The 13665-nt window shown below is 36.2% G+C and overlaps 2 protein-coding genes across 2 annotated transcripts in view; one reads left to right on the top strand and one right to left on the bottom strand.

The window, feature by feature from the left end:
* Positions 1-12952, bottom strand: part of LOC124948740 (protein unzipped) — a 20435-nt gene extending 7483 nt beyond the window's left edge. The window contains exon 1 of the mRNA XM_047492821.1: positions 12420-12952. The gene's annotated coding sequence lies outside the window, so the exon portion shown is untranslated. The remainder of the gene's footprint in view (positions 1-12419) is intronic.
* The window catches only part of LOC124948741 (mitoguardin), a 34875-nt gene that overhangs the window by 10905 nt on the left and 10305 nt on the right, over positions 1-13665 (top strand).

Below are 13665 nucleotides of genomic sequence, written 5' to 3'. Positions count from 1 at the left end.
TATCCATGCACCTTGGAGTTGATACGACGGTGACCTACTAACCTTAGCCCTCCTCCGTGGCATCAGCCGAAAGAAATTTATAAAACTCGTCGTCCTACGTACATACATATATACATCCATACATACATATATATATATATATATATCCTTTCATCGTCGAGATTGCCAATATATTTCATTTTACTATGAAAAAGAAAAAAGAAACAATACGTTGATGAGTTTTAAACGAGTTATATATCGTAAAGATCGATTAGAAATTTCGTGAAAACAGGGGAAGGACACTCTTAGGATGTAGAACTCTTATCGATTATTCGCCATTCACAATGGACGGAAAAGCTTGTAAACTAGGTCTCTTCTCTAACACATTTAATCGGTAGGAATTTATAAGATATATATGTGTGTGTATGTGTGTGATTAGAAGTTTCTTATGTGCGATTATCTTGAAGAAAAAAAAAAAAAAACAAAAAAAAAAAAGGAAAAAAAAGAAGAAGAATAAGATATCCGTAATATTATCTGATCGCGATTTAAACCTGACAAAAAAAATTAGACGATACAAACTTTCACGAAATTATCTTCGAAAGAGAGAGAAAGAGAGAGAGAGTGTTTGTGTGTGTGTGTGTGTGTGTGTGCATACATAATCAAAGAGAAAATATAATCTCTCTTATGTGGGCTAGGTGCATAGGCGTAGATCACTATGAAATGTTTAACTTCACTTTTTCCAAAGTATTATCTTTTTTTTACTCTAGATAGTAAACCAAGTGAAACCTTAGTTCGACGTTCCGAAGGTAGACAATCGTGTTATTACGTTGAGTGTGTCGGTTGAAGGTAAATATCGAAGATGGTGGAATGAGAGAGATGGTGGAGAATGAGTTTAATCAATTTATCTGCTCTTCTTTTTTTTCTTTTTTCTTTCTTTCCTTTTCCTTTTTTGCATAATCGATCCTAATAATTATTCATCTTCTTATACTTTGTTATTTTAATCGTTGGAATAAATTTTATTTTTATCTTTGTATATATTTGTATGTGTATTATTTGTTTGTTTCTCTATGGGTGTGTGTGTGTGTGTGTGTGTGTGTGTGTATGCTCGTAAAAGGAACGAAATTGAAATAATTTCTTTTAACATTAATTTAACTTTTTTTTTAGAAGGAAACGAGTAGAATCGTGATAGAGAAAGAAAAAAAGAGAGAGAGAGAGAGAGAGAGAGAGAGAGAGAGAGAGAGAGAGAGAGAGAGAGAGAGAGAGAGAGAGATGTATGTTAAATAAATTGAAAGAGTAACCACTTAATCTAATTTTCTCTCTCGTATTTTCTTGATTTCGTCGCTTCTACACATATATATATGTGTGTGTGTGTGTGTTTAAGTACGTAAGTACACATACGTAAGTGATGATGTTCTTGGCGAAAGTGGGATGAATAAGACAGTGAATTTGGATGGAGGTATTACAAGTTGTGTATGACTCAACGATAAACGGCCTATTGCCGTTTGTTGGATATTTGAAACCGACATGCTTGAGAAACTCCAACCAGCCAACACAAGCAGGCAGGCAGGCAGGGAGGCAAGCAGAGTGACAGAGGGTGACTGCCCGTACACGATGGCTAATGTACATGATACGATCGCTAGATCGTAAAATGTACGTAGTATCCATTTCTGAATAGAATGGTTATATATATATATATATATATATATATATATATATATATATATAATATGAACGTACGTATACGTTACGTATTGCACACAGATAAAAACAGATTGTCCTATGTATAGAAGAGAGTTGCAAGAGAACAGTCTTGCGAGGTAAGCAGCAACTCGATATACTCTCGCGAAAAAAAAAAAAAGAAAAAGAAAGAAAGAGAAGAGAAAAGAAAAGAAAATAAACGTAAAAGCTCAGACGAAAGAGATAGAGATAATGATAAAGAAAAACGACGTCAAATAAGATAATTAAATGCTTTTGCTGAATATAATGACAATAATTGATAATAGATATCATACATAGATACATATATATACATATATATATATATATATATATAACTATGTGTATACTTAGATCATGACAACGTGACACGACGAAATAGAATGTAAAAGATCATGGAGTTATAACCTTCGAGTTATTTTGTTTTACGTAGCTATCATTCTCTTTGACTTATTATTATACTACTTTGTCAATCGATCAATCGATCGATCGATTAGTCCTATCGCGTGAGTGTATTATGTTTTCGTTGTTGAAGAATGACGTAATGGTAAATTAATATTGAAAATGAATTTTGTCGGTAGATTCGAAGTATATTATATATAAAAATGAAAATAAACGATCGTATAAATCATAATCCATTAGAGACATATATATATATATACACATATATTACATATACGTTGTGCAAAGTTATTTCGTGTGTCGCGTGGGAAGACATGCGTGTTTCCTGAAAGGATCCACGACCTATGCCTATCGTCAATTATCATTCTTACGAATTGGAGGACAGTAGAGTGGAACGAACGAGTTAACGGTCAAATAATAGGAAAAGGGAAGAGAAAAATATAGAGAAAGAGGAAAAACAGAAATGGGGGCTTGTCCTATGTACGGCATATCGAATGAAGGGAATATCGATTTTCTACGGTTGTACTGTCAGTGGGCAGCGCAGCGTTACCATGATAACCCTCCTAAGCCCCTCTCCATTCAATTGGAAGGAGAAGAAGACGAACGAAGAAGAAAGCCGAGAGCACTTCTTTTGCAGTTACACTTAGCACGTGCATCCAAGCATGGCGGGACAAATTTCCTAGTAGACGTAGTGGCCACTTCACTATGAGAGAAATAGCGTGTGAAAAAGAGAGAGAGAGAGAGAGAGAGAGAGAGAGAGAGAGAAATAAAGAATCTACTTCCGCTTTTATTAGTCTTGCTCGGCAAGGGGATTCTCATCCACGATTTGAGACTAATCAACAAAATGCATGTAGATCTCGAGTGGGTTTTATTATTAAGATTCGTCTATTTAGAAAATGACGTTGATTCCTTGTCAATTCGAAACCGAATTCATCTTTATTTATTTATTTATTTATTTATTTATTTATTTATTTTTTTTTTTTTGTTTTTTTTTTTGCTTATTTATTTATTTCCTTTTCACATCCTTCCTTTTTTTTTTTCATTTTAGATCGATGCTCGTGATAGACGAGAGCATAAAACACGCGGATAGATTTGTACTCGAAAACGAATAACGAGTGTAATGTTGTGGTGTAGGAGGTCCTTTAGATCGAGAGTGCTGCTTTTTTTTTTCTTTTTTTTTTTTTTTTTGGGTTCAAAGCAAACGTCGAAGTAAAACTAGAAAGCAGCAAGGAACACGCGAGTATTATAGTCGTCAACGTTTTCAACGACCTCGTACCACGGATCCGAACAATGGAACAAAGGGTGCCCGTTAAAAAGCCGTGCGATTGTTTGGCTACATCCCCCGCGGTGTTATTCCGCGGAATATGATAAAAATTGAGGTGTAAAAGAAAGAGAGAGAGAGAAAATTCTTATGCGAATTCTTAAACGAATTTACCAAATATTTCTATAGTGAAAAATCAAGATTTATTTGCCTTTAAAGCTTACTCTTTTCTCGTCACGATAAAAACTCGTTCCTTTGAAATTAACTTAAGTGAGAAAAATTTCATTTTATTCTAAACAATAATCGATTATTCTAAACTCATATAGATATGTATGTATATACGTACGTACGTATATTACGATTAGAATGAATGTCTTTCTAAAGTGTGCCGTGAGAAGGTCGCTCGTAAAGAAACGAAAACCTTCAAGGACCTCCTCCCATCTAGGATCTCATATATCCTGAGAAGTTTAGGGTCGAATTATTATCGCTTAGTCTTTTAGCCATGACCTGACAACAGTTGGAAGGACATTTGCTAAAGACGAACCTACTCGTTTTACCGACGTCTCTAATATCAGAATACGATTTAGATATATGTATGTAATATACATACACATATATATATATTTATATACATAGATATTTATGTATGTATGTACGATTTAAAGCAAAGAGAACGAAGAATCTCGGCCTGTTCACATAATTTCGAGTATACAGGTCGGCTAGGGCGGGCTATGCGTGTTACGGCAATCTTCGTAGTAAGTTAGGTTGGGATTTTGTCCTTCGTAAAGAATCACACACACATACACATAGATACGTAAACACATACATTATACGTGAGTTGACCATAACGTCATCTCCAATTTCTTCTCCGTTAAACGTCATAAAACAAGCTTGAGCAAGGGTTATTTACCTTCTGAGCTCTTAAAAACATCATAGTACACGTTTCACCATGAGATTCTAATTGTATTAAACATTCGACCAATAATAACCAAGAATAACCAATGAAAAGTAACTAAAACGAGCAAACAGAACTAACGGAGAGAAAGTAAGTGGGTAACGCCATTACGAAATAACCGACATTTTCTCATCGACTCCGACAATCATCGGTTTTTTCTTTTTTCTTTTTTTCTTTTTTTTTCTTTTTTTTTTTTTTTTTTTTTTTTTTTTTTTTTTTTTTGTTTTTTCTCGGTACCAAAAGGTTGTAATCGATGTCATTTAATATTTCGAAGGAACTACATATTCATTATTTATTATTATTACTGTTTCGTACGATAAAAAATTTTATGATTCGATCGAACGAACAATGAAATAACGTATGTATTTATGTATCTATTTATTGTATGTATGCGTATTTATGCATGGATTTATATCTCCATATGTATGCACGTACGTACGTATGTATCTTTTTTTTTTTTTTTTTTTTTTTTTTTCCTCTGGCAAACTGGCAAGAATTTCGGTATGACGATAAAGACGTCTAGCATTGTAATAAACTCTTCTTTCTCTTTCTTTCTTTCTCTCATACACACATACACACACATACACATATATACACACACATAGAGAATGATATAAGCTTCGATACATCTTTCTCGACGATATACTCTCTCTTCGTCGAGAGACATCTTTTAATCACGTTAACCGCCTAAGACCGCCTTGCTACTTGCAATTAAGACAATTTACTATGTACCAGTATGAATTAGACGAAGTTACCGCTGCCCTTTTATGAAAAGACGAGACCGAGAGATTTCTTTCTTTTTTCCGCCTTTTTTCTCTCTTCTTCTTTCCTCTCTCTCTCTCTCTCTCTCTCTCTCTCTCTCTCTCTTTTTTTTTCTTTTATTTTTTCTCGTCAAACAACAAGTGCGAGAAAATATAGCGGATTAACAAATGTGCAGTTAAGTAGTCGAAAATTGGTATAATCCGGTGCGCACGCGATCACGCGAGAAATTGACGCTTCGGAATATACACTTGTGTGTATGTGTGTGTGTGTGTGTGTATGTATATATATATGTCTCTCCCGTTTCTTCGATATTCTGAATCTTTCAAGATATATATACATATATATATATAAAAAATAAAACTCAGAAAACATTGCAAACGGATATTACATACAACGGTACAAATCATCAAACGATACCAATAATTTTCTTATGTTTCGTTTTATTTGTTTTGCCTTCTTTTTTTCGTTGTTTTTTTTTTTTTTTTTTTTTTTTTTTGTTATACCCGATAACTTTATATGTTATTCCGCAATAGTATATATTATTTCCATTAATATAGTAACCTAGTGTACAAGAGAAAGAATAAGAGAGAAAAAAAGAGAAAGACCAGTATGAATTACTGTCAAGGGCAGCTATACGACTTGACCTATACATTCAGGAACTTTATTAAACTCGTTTCCGTTCAGAAGATCGCTCCAAGGCACACGATTGAAAATTCAAGCACCACTTTAATACCTAACAGTAGCCACTCTTCTTTTACCATCGTCACGCTTCACGATACACCGTTCATGCGTCTTACAAAAATCTTTTACAGTTGTTCCCACCATCTTTATTACAATTATTATTTGTCTATTACCGTTTTACCCTCAATCGGGATTTTTTTTTTTTGCTTTTTTTTCTTTATCTCCTTTTTTTTCTTCTTTTTTTTTTATTTTTTTTTTATTTTTCTTTTATTTTTTTTTTTTATCTAGGAAACTATAGAATTTGTTTTATAAATCACTGGAACCTATACTGGTTTACTTTTGATCATCATAAAATATATATATATATATAGGTTTCTGTATTTTTATATATTAATTTCCAGAAGGAAAGATTAATTATTATATAAAATACAAATTGATCGTAAAAAATTTATATATGTATATATATATATCCAACAAACATATTTCCCGTTTACTGTTTATCATTATTTGTCTATTACCGTTTTATTATCAGCCGTGATCTTATTTCTTTTTTTTTTTTTTTCTTTTTTTTTTTTTCTTTTTTTTTCTGTTAAGAAACCATATAAATTTTTCTCTACGATTTAATCCTTTTTTCTTTCTTTTTCTTTTTCTTTTCTTTTTTTTTTTTTTTTTACTAACAAAACCATAAAAATTATATTATAATTTACCAAGACTTTTAGTTTGCTCTCGATCATAAAATATATATTTCGATTTTTATTTCGATATACTTAATGTTTCACGTTCGAAAAAAAGGAAAAATATTAATTATTACGTAAAATGTAAATTAATCTATCTATCTATTTATCTATCTATCTATATATATATATATAGATCCAACAAAAAGATTCTTCCAATGTTTACTACTTATGTTGGGAAAAGAGGACCGTTAGTCGAAGGAACAAGAAAGAGCAAAAGCAAAAGCAATCCTGCTGGAAAATGTCGGATATCGTACTCCTTTGCCTTCTACTATCGAGATACGGAAGATCTTTCCGCCTGACGTGGCACGTAGTTGGGCAGTACGAGGTCTCTCTTTTCCCCCTCTCTATCTATCTTTCTTTCTCTCTTTATCTTCTCTCTTCGTCGGTCTACTTTATGATCCTGGTGGGGGAGAAAAGAGAGTAAGAGAATGAGAAAGAGAAAGAATGAGAGAGAGAGAGAGAGAGAGAGAGAGAGAGAGAGAGAGAGAGAGAGAGAGAGAGACAGAGAAAGAGAGAGAGAGAGAGAAAGGGAAGGAGAGGGGAGAGAGCGCCACGAACATTTTACCCTTTCGCCAGGATATTCAATCCGAGTTCTATGTAAGTACGTTTCTTGTGTCTACCGAATGACGATAGAGAAATACACGGTAAAGATCTTTTCTTGGCATGATTCACCTACATACATTTTACCAACCATCGACAATTTTTTTTTTTTTTTTTTTTTTTTTTTTTTGTAATATACTTATACTCGCATATCAAAAACTTTATAGGGAGAGGGGTGCTTATGGTAGTTGAAAAAAAAGAAAAGAAAAAGAAAGGAAAAAATATACGCGTCTTTTGTAAACGTCAGACGATAACATAACGACTACGCGTCAGTTTTTATCATGTTTAAAAAGTAGAGTAATAGCTGGGGAGTTTTTTTTTTTTTATAAATAATGACTTTTAATTACTTTGTTTTATCTGTTTCTTTCTCTTCCTTGCAAACGATCTTTATATATTTGCTTGAATATATCTCAATGCATACCGATATGTGGCCTACATTATTCGATTTTCTCGATTAGGAAGAAACGATAATAGAGGGGCCGTATAAACGAATGAACGAACGAATAAACGAACGAACGAACGAAAGGGGTAACGATGGGAGAATCGACGATGCGAACTCGGTTATGGAAATCGGAGCAGATCGCTCAGATTAACAGCTCGTTAAGTTCAGATACGGGCATGTCATTTTTATTAATCCTATCAGGGTCAAACATCCTCGACGATGACGATGATGACGATGACTACGACGATGACGACGACGACGACAACGATGACTACGACGACGACGACGATAATGATGATGTGTTGATGATCATGATGGAAAGAGTATGGTATTGTTACCTAATGATCGACCTAATTGCGTATCACTTCTGTACTATGTTATGTATTCGTGGACTTTAGAATTATCTCATCCTAATCGCATGCACTAGCGAAAATAGTCACTCCTGTCTCTCTCTCTCTCTCCCTCTCTCTCTCTCTCTCTCTCTCTCTCTCTCTCTCTCTCTCTCTCTCGACCTGACCCGGCTATTTCGAAATTTCCAAAATGTTGCTTCTAAATTTCTTACTGGTACAGCATCCTCTACGAGGTCGCATTCCTTGGATACCTGATCGGAATCTATTTTAGGTTTGTCCCGCTGTCCTTCATTTTATCTTTTCTCTTTTTATTCTGTCTCTTTCCCATTCTCCTTCTCCCTCCCCTCTTTCTCTCTCTCTCTCTCTCTCTCTCTCTCTTTCTCTCTCTTTACCCCATTTTCTTTTGATTACTCTTAATACATTCTGAATCATCATCATCATCATCATCATCATCATCATCATCATCCTGCTGACGTAATACGATGGAAGAAGAAAAAAATAAAAAATAAAAAAATAAAAAGAAAATGACGAGGACGGCGACGACGACGACGACGATGATGATGATGATGATGATGATGATGACGATAATAATAATAAAATAATAACGGTCTCGCGTTATCGTATAAAGTTTTACAAATGCGTCAGCGTTTAGTAGTAACGAAATAATTGCAACGCGAATTTATCATCTCGTCGACTTTAAACTCACATCGTCGTTTTCGTCGTCGCCGTCGTTGTCATCTCGTTTGTGATACTTCACGTCCTTCTTTTTGGCTCCTCTCAGACGGCGAATTTATCATTCGTCGTCCTTATTCACGTAACACACGTAACATGAGAAAAAGAGAGAGAGAGAGAGAGAGAGATTCTCTCAAAGGAATTATTTTCCAAGTACGTAATACAAGTTTGTTCATAATTTCTTTCTCGCGTTACACCAAAGTTTTATGTAACAATCCTATTGTGAGCAAGTAAAAGAAATCTAAGTATCATTGGAAGAATCATTAATACGCTCACGATACGTCGTCCGTTTTATACCGACTTAAAGATTTATTTCTTTATGCCCGTCTGGCTCCCTCGTTACCACCACCATCACCAGCATCAACCCTTTCTCTACTCTTACTCGGTTCTAGAATATATATCACCTCAATTCCGAACTACGCGTGTCCTTAATCTTGAATACAAAAACTTCGAGAGAAACGATCGTAAGTTCCGTTCTTGGCTTCGGCAAGAGAAAGAGAGAGAGAGAGAGAGAGAGAGAGGGAGAGAGAGAGAGAGAGAGAACATCCCGATCGGCAAGTTGAATCGTTGCCAAGATTCGAATGCATTAGGGTCAAAATTCTCATATCTTGCGTCTCGCGCGGACAAAGGGAAAAAAATGTCATTGAACGCGTTGAAAACCCTTTTTCGTTTTGGGGGGGTAGCGTAGGCGTGGGGAGGGGGAGACGGGCGGGGTCGGGTGGGGGAAATGGGAGAGAAAAAAAAATAGGAAACGACGACGAAAAAAAGAGGAGAGGAGAAAAAACTAAAGAGAGAAAAAAAAACAGGGGTCGCTTTGTTCGATAATAAAAAGAATCCATTGGGAAAATAAATGCCACAAGAGAAAGAAAGAAAGAGAGAGAGAGAGAGAAAAAGTATAATATCTACCGTAGATGCATACGTATGTATACATTCATATCTGATAGATAAATGTAAATAATAATTGAAAGTAATGAATGAGGAAGACATGGACGAGAAAGAGGAAGAGAAAGAAAATGTGGAAGAGTAGTTGTTAAAAGATCATTATTACGAATATAGATATCCAAACGCACGTTGTTAGATAGGGATGCGTCTGGGAAAGGGATCGAGTAACATGAGTTTTGTTACGGTCGGCTGGTAGGCTGACAACTTGTTGAATCGTTCACGCCCAAGGTAGAAGAAGAGGTAACCGCGCAGGATAAAGTTTTCAAGGGGATTTCGGTCTAAAGAAGATAGTGACGTCAATTACGCTAATGGCGAAACGATAATAACTCGTCGGGGATTTTAATAGAAAAAAAATCTCTCTTTCTCTCTCTCTCTCTCTCTCTCTCTCTCTCTTTCTATGTATATATATATATATTTATACATATATGTGTGTATGTATGTGTGGATGTGTAACGATTGTCGTTCAACATAGTAATGTCGAGTTCCTTTACTTTAAAAACAAAAACCTCTTTACCTCTATCGTCTTGTTATCTCTCTCTCCCCCAAAATCTGCAAGCTATTATTCACACCTGCCTGCTCACCGTCGTCACGCTTCGCGAAAATAACACTTTTCTAGCCTCGTACATACGTAACCGGACAATACGAGACGATGTACAGAAAAAGAGAGAGAGAGAGAGAGAGAGAGAGAGAGAGAGAGAAAGAGAGATAGAAAAAGAGAAGAACGAGCACGGCTGAAAGTAACTTTGTGCGTCAGCGACTGGGGCCTTTGCTTCTCTTTCTCTATCTCTTTCTATTTCTCGCTTTTTCTCTCTCTCTTTCCTCTCTCTCTCTCTCTCTCTCTCTCTCTCTCTCTTTCTCTCTCTATCTTTCTCCTCTTCTAATCTTTATGCGCGATTCATGAAAGGAGAAATAATGGAAAAGAGTCGTTTCCGCGTCTAGGCAAAAAATCCGTCTGTCTTTCTCACATTCTCAGCTGAAAAGTTCTTTCCGCGAATAATCCGATGAACGACTTGTTGTTGGTCATAAAAAGAGAAAAGAAAAAAAAAGAAAAGAAAAAATGGAGAAAGGAAGAAGAATAAAAAAGGAAATAAAAAAAAGCCAAAGGAAAAAAAGAAAAGAATAGAGAGAAGAGAGAGAGAGAGAGAGAGAGGGAGAGAGAGAGAGAGAGAGAGAGAAGAAAAAGACCATGGATGTATTTCCTTGTCTAAGAGTGTTTAGAGAAAAAAAAGAGAGGAAAAGAAAACCGAACAAAAAAAAAAAAGAATGAAAAAAAAAAAGGTGTTTGGTTACATCGGTAATGGCGCCAAGTATTTGCTCATTCACCGAGTACCCATGCATTTAATCAAGAAAAAAGAAATGACGCGTTCGTATCTACTACGTCAGGAATTGCATTCGTAAACAGCGAGAGAGTAACTAGAGAATGAATGTGTCAGCCGGTAGAAGGGATATTGCGCGTGTGCTAGGAAAATTTCCAAGTTCACCGCATATCAGGAACCTCCTCCATCGATCTGCCGATAGGGGTGAACCGTGGTTCTATATTTACTATATATATACATACACACACACACATACACACATATATATATATATTAGTATAAAAATGTATGTATATATATATCACATAAATTTGTGTGTGTGTATGTGTAGACAGGCATAAAACACTCATTCCCTATTCTCCGAGGATTCTCCTGCCTATACAAGGTATTGACCGTTGAACTTGACCCAAAGGGTAAGTCTATCGGAAAGGGCCAGCTCGTCGTTGGCACATCGATGGATTATGACGGTCTATCATCGTTTCAACGGTTAATACATTTTCAAAAGTTAAAACATGTCTTAAGGTAAGCCGTAGTCGATGTTACGTGACCGGTTTCATAGGTTAGGTCGATCAAGTTGCGACATTTTTGAAATCAAAGTCCAAATTTGACCATCCATCCACTGTTTTTTATCCCAACCCCTCTTTTGTCCCTTTATTCCTTACCCCATTCCCATATAATTAATCATTTTAATTTTCACAAGTATGCTGATGGAATTGTTGTACACTCGCAATGAGAATATAGACTTAAGGATGCACGTATATTTGAAGTATGCAACAAATATACCAAACGCAACACACACACACACATACACACACGAACTGGAACACACGCGAACAGTCCTTTTCATCCTGATACTGTTGCGCGGATTTATAATTTTACGATGGAGGAAAACAAAAAAAAAAAAAAGAAAAATATGTATATTTTATATATTTATATACGATGCATGCCAAATAGGACATTACGATGGCAGGCTTGTTTCGTAATTGGCGACATTAAAAAAACAAAGAAAAAAAAGAAAAAAAAAGAATACATTTACAGTTTTTTGTTTTTTTTTTTTTTTTTTTTTTTGTTTTTTTTTTTTGTGGGCCGGAAAAATACACGAGGAGAATAATCTCGTACGAGTGTAGAACGAGGAAGCTCGAGGAAAAATCCATAATCGACGTATGTACATAGCCATCAGGACGAAACCATGACGCGTCTCCTTCCCTAAAACGCACGACGACCTTCCTTCCCCGTTTTCCCCCGATCGAAGAGAGGGAGATAATAATAAAAAGAGAAGAGAGAAAGAAATAACATGGAAGAAAAAGAAAAGAGAAGAAGAAGAAGTTGAAACGAAACAGGGAGTACGATCGTCGTACAGTCGTAAACTCCATTGAAATTCTCGTTTAAAAAGTTGATGAACGGGGAGAATGGACGGAGACATGGGACGTTGGTCGTTCTCATTCTCTCTCTCTCTCTCTCTCTCTCGTCTTTCTCTCTTTGTTTTTTTCTGGTCGCGTCCTCCTTTAAAAAGAAATAAAAACGTATCGGAACGTCGTACTTACGCTCGTCCTATGCCCTCGCTCTCATAGAACGTTCTTTAATCCAAATATCCTCGAACGGGATGCGTGTTCCCTTTCGTTTCGGTGCACGCGTATCGCGCGTAATCCTTTCTTTCTTTCTTTCTTCGGAGAAAGTTTCGTCGACGTGGAGAGGACGATGACGGATTATCTAAAGGATTCTCGTTTCTCGCGCTCGGGTTGCGTTCTCTCAGTTGAATCTTAAAGGCTCCTTTCCTTCGCTTGTTTCTTTGTTTCTCCTCCTTTCTTATTTATTTTATTGTTCTTTATTATATTCTTTTCTACCTGTCACAATGATCCACGCGATATCTCTCATGATATATACTCTCTGTCAAATCCGCGTAACACGTCGTCTCTCTTCTACAACGATAAGAAGGTATATCACCAGTGAATGTCTCGTGCGCCGTTTAAAACACAACCAATGTTCGTCCCTCCCTCTCTCTCTCCTCCCTCTCTCTCTCCTCACACACACACTCTCACTCTCTCTCTCTCTCTCTACTCTCTCTCTCTCTCTTCTCTCTGTCTCTCTCGTCTTTCTTTTTCTCTCTGTCTCTTTCTCCTCAAATTATGACCCCGAGTATACTACCACCGTGTACCACACCGGTAGGGCACAAACGCAGTGTATATTATATATATATATAGTATATATATATATATATATATCTTATATATACACGTTTGTCATAACGAAGAGATCGAGAGATTATAAAGATCCAGAGATCGAGAGAGCGAAAAGATAGAAAGTACATGAGAGTACGTGATACGAGAGTGACTGAAGGAATGATCGTATATGTATGTGTGTATATGTGTGAGTCAATGATTGCGCAAGAGAGCGAGAAATTTTTGAAGAGAGAGAAAAAAAGGGGGAAGAGAGAGAAACAAGTATACGTACGACGATCGGTAATCCGAATAACTGACGCCACTGCGAGGAGGGTCTCTCGCGCTCTCAACCCCCCCACCCTTTACCAGCCCTCACTTTTCCATCCTCTCTCCCTTCTGGCCTATCTACCAACCGACATCTTCCCCCACCATCGAATTCTCATATCCTCGTCGTGCGCAGTCTGCACCTTCACCCTCTCTCTCTCTCTCTCTCTCTCTCTCTCTTTCTCTTTCTCTCTCTCTCTTTATATATATATATATATATATATCTGTATCTCTCTATCTCTGTCGTTCTCTCGCACATATGCACGAGCATTCTCCCCTCCCTTTGGCGTCCGTCCTCGCGGCGTCG

Source organism: Vespa velutina, chromosome 4, assembly GCF_912470025.1.
Source record: "Vespa velutina chromosome 4, iVesVel2.1, whole genome shotgun sequence".
NCBI lineage: Eukaryota > Metazoa > Arthropoda > Insecta > Hymenoptera > Vespidae > Vespa > Vespa velutina.
The sequence above is the reverse complement of the archived record's forward strand: the minus strand, read 5'-3'. Positions and strand labels throughout refer to the sequence as shown.